Source organism: Vicugna pacos, chromosome 31, assembly GCF_048564905.1.
Source record: "Vicugna pacos chromosome 31, VicPac4, whole genome shotgun sequence".
Classification (NCBI taxonomy): domain Eukaryota; kingdom Metazoa; phylum Chordata; class Mammalia; order Artiodactyla; family Camelidae; genus Vicugna; species Vicugna pacos.
The window spans coordinates 6,665,874-6,672,716 of record NC_133017.1 but is presented as its reverse complement, the minus strand read 5'-3'; positions in this window follow the sequence as shown (position 1 = coordinate 6,672,716).

Sequence of the window (6,843 nt, the reverse complement as noted above, 5' to 3'; positions counted from 1 at the left end):
ACTCTGGTTTCTCAGTCTGTTTCCTAGTGCCGGTTTGAAGTGCCTGCCGTTTTCACTGTAAAACCGAGTTGGAGCTTGTACCTCCCCATATATATGTATGGAGTTGATTTGGCAACTGAAAAGAAACTTTGTGTTCCCTTCAAGCTAGGTGAAGGACGGCTTTCACACACACTTATCTCTCAGAACTGAGCATGTGGAGAGACGTTCGTTCATCCAGCACAAAGGGAACGGGTTGCAGGAGAAACCCTTACTCTGGTTTCTCAGTCTGTTTCCTAGTGCCGGTTTGAAGTGCCTGCCGTTTTCACTGTAAAACCGAGTTGGAGCTTGTACCTCCCCATATATATGTAAAGAGTGGATTTGGCAACTGAAAAGAAAATTTGTGTTCCCTTCAAGCTAGGTGAAGGACGGCTTTCACACACACTTATCTCTCAGAACTGAGCATGTGGAGAGACGTTCGTTCATCCAGCACAAAGGGATCGGGTTGCAGGAGAAACCCTTACTCTGGTTTCTCAGTCTGTTTCCTAGTGCCGGTTTGAAGTGCCTGCCGTTTTCACTGTAAAACCGAGTTGGAGCTTGTACCTCCCCATATATATGTATGGAGTGGAGTTTGCAACTGAAAAGAAACTTTGTGTTCCCTTCAAGCTAGGTGAAGGACGGCTTTCACACACACTTATCTCTCAGAACTGAGCATGTGGAGAGACGTTCGTTCATCCAGCACAAAGGGAACGGGTTGCAGGAGAAACCCATACTCTGGTTTCTCAGTCTTTTTCCTAGTGCCGGTTTGAAGTGCCTGTCGTTTTCACTGTAAAACCGAGTTGGAGCTTGTACCTCCCCATATATATGTATGGAGTGGAGTTGGCAACTGAAAAGAAACTTTGTGTTCCCTTCAAGCTAGGTGTAGGACGGCTTTCACACACACTTATCTCTCAGACCTGAGCATGTGGAGAGACGTTCGTTCATCCAGCACAAAGGGAACGGTATGCAGGAGAAACGCTTACTCTGGTTTCTCATTCTGTTTCCTAGTGCCGGTTTGAAGTGCCTGCCGTTTTCACTGTAAAACCGAGTTGGAGCTTGTACCTCCCCATATATATGTATGGAGAGTAGTTGGCAACTGAAAAGAAACTGTGTTCACTTCAAGCTAGTTGAAGGTCGGCTTTCACACACACTTATCTCTCAGAACTGAGCATGTGGAGAGACGTTCGTTCATCCAGCACAAAGGGAACGGGTTGGAGGGGAAACCATTACTCTGGTTTCTCAGTCTGTTTCCTAGTGCCGGTTTGAAATGCCTGCCGTTTTCACTGTAAAACCGAGTTGGAACTTGTACCTCCCCATATATATGTATGGAGTGGGGTTGGCAACTGAAAAGAAACTTTGTGTTCCCTTCAAACTAGGTGAATTACGGCTTTCACACACACTTATCTCTCAGAACTGAGCATGTGGAGAGACGTTCGTTCATCCAGCACAAAGGAACGGGTTGCAGGAGAAACCTTTACTCTGGTTTCTCAGTCTGTTTCCTAGTGCCGGATTGAAGTGCCTGCCGTTTTCACTGTAAAACCGAGTTGGAGCTTGTACCTCCCCATATATATGTATGGAGTGGTGTTTGCAACTGAAAAGAAACTTTGTGTTCCCTTCAAGCTAGGTGAAGGACGGCTTTCACACACACTTATCTCTCAGAACTGAGCATGTTGAGAGACGTTCTTACATCCAGCACAAAGGGAACGGGTTGCAGGAAAAACCCTTACTCTTTATTCTCAGTCTGTTTCCTAGTGCCGGTTTGAAGTGCCTGCCGTTTTCACTGAAAAACCGATTTGGAGCTTGTACCTCCCCATATATATGTATGGAGTGGAGTTGGCAACTGAAAAGGAACTTTGTGTTCCCTTCAAGCTAGGTGATGGAAGGCTTTCACACACACTTATCTCTCAGAACTGAGCATGTGGAGAGACGTTCGTTCATCCAGCACAAAGGGAACGGGTTGCAGGAGAAACCCTTACTCTGGTTTCTCTGTCTGTTTCCTAGTGCCGGTTTGAAGTGCCTGCCGTTTTCACAGTAAAACCGAGTTGGAGCTTGTACCTCCCCATATAAATGTATGGATTGGATTTGCCAACTGAAAAGAAACTTTGTGTTCCCTTCAAGTTAGGTGAAGGACGGCTTTCACACACACTTATCTCTCAGAACTGAGCATGTGGAGAGACGTTCGTTCATCCAGCACAAAGGGAACGGGTTGCAGGAGAAACCCTTACTCTGGTTTCTCAGTCTGTTTCCTAGTGCCGGTTTGAAGTACCTGCCGTTTTCACTGTAAAACCGAGTTGGTGCTTGTACCTCCCCATATATATGTATGGAGTGGAGTTTGCAACTTAAAAGAAACTTTGTGTTCCCTTCAAGCTAGGTGAAGGACGGCTTTCACACACACTTATCTCTCAGAACTGAGCATGTGGAGAGACGTTCGTTCATCCAGCACAAAGGGAACGGGTTGCAGGAGAAACCCTTACTCTGGTTTCTCAGTCTTTTTCCTAGTGCCGGTTTGAAGTGCCTGCCGTTTTCACTGTAAAACCGAGTTGGAGCTTTTACCTCCCCATATATATGTATGGAGTGGAGTTGGCAACTGAAAAGAAACTTTGTGTTCCCTTCAAGGTAGGTGTAGGACGGCTTTCACACACAATTATCTCTCAGACCTGAGCATGCGGAGAGACGTTCGTTCATCCAGCACAAAGGAACGGTTTGCAGGAGAAACCCTTACTCTGGTTTCTCAGTCTGTTTCCTAGTGCCGGTTTGAAGTGCCTGCCGTTTTCACTGTAAAACCGAGTTGGAGCTGGTACCTCCCCATATATATGTATGGAGAGTAGTTGGCAACTGAAAAGAAACTGTGTTCACTTCAAGCTAGTTGAAGGACGGCTTTCACACACACTTATCTCTCAGAAATGAGCATGTGGAGAGACGTTCGTTCATCCAGCACAAAGGGAACGGGTTGGAGGGGAAACCATTACTCTGGTTTCTCAGTCTGTTTCCTAGTGCCGGTTTGAAATGCCTGCCGTTTTCACTGTAAAACCGAGTTGGAGCTTGTACCTCCCCATATATATGTATGGAGTGGGGTTGGCAACTGAAAAGAAACTTTGTGTTCCCTTCAAACTAGGTGAATTACGGCTTTCACACACACTTATCTCTCAGAACTGAGCATGTGGAGAGACGTTCGTTCATCCAGCACAAAGGGAACGGTTTGCAGGAGAAACCTTTACTCTGGTTTCTCAGTCTGTTTCCTAGTGCCGGATTGAAGTGCCTGCCGTTTTCACTGTAAAACCGAGTTGAAGCTTGTACCTCCCCATATATATGTATGGAGTGGAGTTGGCAACTGTAAAGAAACTTTGTGTTCCCTTCAAGCTAGGTGAAGGACGGCTTTCACACACACTTATCTCTCAGAACTGAGCATGTTGAGAGACGTTCTTACATCCAGCACAAAGGGAACGGGTTGCAGGAAAAACCCTTACTCTTTATTCTCAGTCTGTTTCCTAGTGACGGTTTGAAGTGCCTGCCGTTTTCACTGTAAAACCGAGTTGGAGCTTGTACCTCCACATATATATGTATGGAGTGGATTTGGCAACTGAAAAGAAACTTTGTGTTCCCTTCAAGCTAGGTGATGGAAGGCTTTCACACACACTTATCTCTCAGAACTGAGCATGTGGAGAGACGTTCGTTCATCCAGCACAAAGGGAACGGGTTGCAGGAGAAACCCTTACTCTGGTTTCTCAGTCTGTTTCCTAGTGCCGGTTTGAAGTGCCTGCCGTTTTCACTGTAAAACCGAGTTGGAGCTTGTACCTCCCCATATATATGTATGGAGTGGAGTTGGCAACTGAAAAGAAACTTTGTGTTCCCTTCAAGCTAGGTGAAGGACGGCTTTCACACACACTTATCTCTCAGAACTGAGCATGTGGAGAGACGTTCGTTCATCCAGCACAAAGGGAACGGGTTGCAGGAGAAACCCTTACTCTGGTTTCTCAGTCTGTTTCCTAGTGCCGGTTTGAAGTGCCTGCCGTTTTCACTGTAAAACCGTGTTGGAGCTTGTGCCTCCCCATATATATGTATGGAGTGGAGTTTGCAACTGAAAAGAAACTTTGTGTTCCCTTCAAGCTAGGTGAAGGACGGCTTCCACACACACTTATCTCTCAGAACTGAGCATGTGGAGAGACGTTCTTTCATCAAGCACAAAGGGAACGGGTTGCAGGAGAAACCCTTACTCTGGTTTCTCAGTCTGTTTCCTAGTGCCGGTTTGAAGTGCCTGCCGTTTTCACTGTAAAACCGAGTTGGAGCATGTACATACCCATATATATGTATGGAGTGGAGTTTGCAACTGAAAAGAAAGTGTGTGTTCCCTTCAAGATGGGTTAAGGACGGCTTTCACACACACATATCTCTCAAAACTGAACATGTGGAGAGACTATCATTCATCTAGCACTAAGTGAACGTGTAGTAGGAGAAACACTTACTCTGGATTCTCAGTCTGTTTCCTAGTGCCGGTTTGAAATGCCTGCCGTTTTCACTGTAAAACCGAGTTGGAGCTTGTACCTCCCCATATATATGTATGGAGTGGGGTTGGCAACTGAAAAGAAACTTTGTGTTCCCTTCAAACTAGGTGAATTACGGCTTTCACACACACTTATCTCTCAGAACTGAGCATGTGGAGAGACGTTCGTTCATCCAGCACAAAGGGAACGGGTTGCAGGAGAAACCTTTACTCTGGTTTCTCAGTCTGTTTCCTAGTGCCGGTTTGAAGTGCCTGCCGTTTTCACTGTAAAACCGAGTTGGAGCTTGTACCTCCCCATATATATGTATGGAGTGGAGTTGGCAACTGTAAAGAAACTTTGTGTTCCCTTCAAGCTAGGTGAAGGACGGCTTTCACACACACTTATCTCTCAGAAATGAGCATGTTGAGAGACGTTCTTACATCCAGCACAAAGGGAACGGGTTGCAGGAAAAACCCTTACTCTTTATTCTCAGTCTGTTTCCTAGTGCCGGTTTGAAGTGCCTGCCGTTTTCACTGTAAAACCGATTTGGAGCTTGTACCTCCCCATATATATGTATGGAGTGGAGTTGGCAACTGAAAAGGAACTTTGTGTTCCCTTCAAGCTAGGTGATGGAAGGCTTTCACACACACTTATCTCTCAGAACTGAGCATGTGGAGAGAAGTTCGTTCATCCAGCACAAAGGGAACGGGTTGCAGGAGAAACCCTTACTCTGGTTTCTCTGTCTGTTTCCTAGTGCCGGTTTGAAGTGCCTGCCGTTTTCACAGTAAAACCGATTTGGAGCTTGTACCTCCCCATATAAATGTATGGATTGGATTTGCCAACTGAAAAGAAACTTTGTGTTCCCTTCAAGCTAGGTGAAGGACGGCTTTCACACACACTTATCTCTCAGAACTGAGCATGTGGAGAGACGTTCGTTCATCCAGCACAAAGGGAACGGGTTGCAGGAGAAACCCTTACTCTGGTTTCTCAGTCTGTTTCCTAGTGCCGGTTTGAAGTGCCTGCCGTTTTCACTGTAAAACCGAGTTGGAGTTTGTACCTCCCCATATATATGTATGGAGTGGAGTTGGCAACTGAAAAGAAACTTTGTTTTCCCTTCAAGCTAGGTGAAGGACGGCTTTCACACACACTTATCTCTCAGAACTGAGCATGTGGAGAGACGTTCGTTCATCCAGCACAAAGGGAACGGGTTGCAGGAGAAACCCTTACTCTGGTTTCTCAGTCTGTTTCCTAGTGCCGGTTTGAAGTGCCTGCCGTTTTCACTGTAAAACCGAGTTGGAGCTTGTACCTCCCCATATATATGTATGGAGTGGAGTTGGCAACTGAAAAGAAACTTTTTGTTCCCTTCAAGCTAGGTGTAGGACGGCTTTCACACACACGTATCTCTCTAAACTGAGCATGTGGAGAGACGTTCGTTCATCCAGCACAAAGGGAACGGTTTGCAGGAGAAACGCTTACTCTGGTTTATCAGTCTGTTTCCTTGTGCCGTTTTGAAGTGCCTGCCGTTTTCACTGTAAAACCGAGTTGGAGCTTGTACCTCCCCATATATATGTATGGAGAGTAGTTGGCAACTGAAAAGAAACTGTGTTCACTTCAAGCTAGTTGAAGGACGGTTTTCACACACACTTATCTCTCAGAACGGAGCATGTGGAGAGACGTTCGTTCATCCAGCACAAAGGGAACAGGTTGGAGGGGAAACCCTTACTCTGGTTTCTCAGTCTGTTTCCTAGTGCCGGTTTGAAATGCCTGCCGTTTTCACTGTAAAACCGAGTTGGAGCTTGTACCTCCCCATATATATGTATGGAGTGGGTTTGGCAACTGAAAAGAAACTTTGTGTTCCCTTCAAACAAGGTGAATTACGGCTTTCACACACACTTATCTCTCAGAACTGAGCATGTGGAGAGACGTTCGTTATCCAGCACAAAGGGAACGGGTTGCAGGAGAAACCCTTACTCTGGTTTCTCAGTCTGTTTCCTAGTGCCGGTTTGAAGTGCCTGCCGTTTTCACTGTAAAACCGAGTTGGAGCTTGTACCTCCCCATATATATGTATGGAGTGGAGTTGGCAACTGTAAAGAAACTTTGTGTTCCCTTCAAGCTAGGTGAAGGACGGCTTTCACACACACTTATCTCTCAGAACTGAGCATGTTGAGAGACGTTCTTACATCCAGCACAAAGGGAACGGGTTGCAGGAAAAACCCTTACTCTTTATTCTCAGTCTGTTTCCTAGTGCCGGTTTGAAGTGCCTGCCGTTTTCACTGTAAAACCGAGTTGGAGCTTGTACCTCCCCATATATATGTATGGAGTGGAGTTGGCAACTGAAAAGAAACTT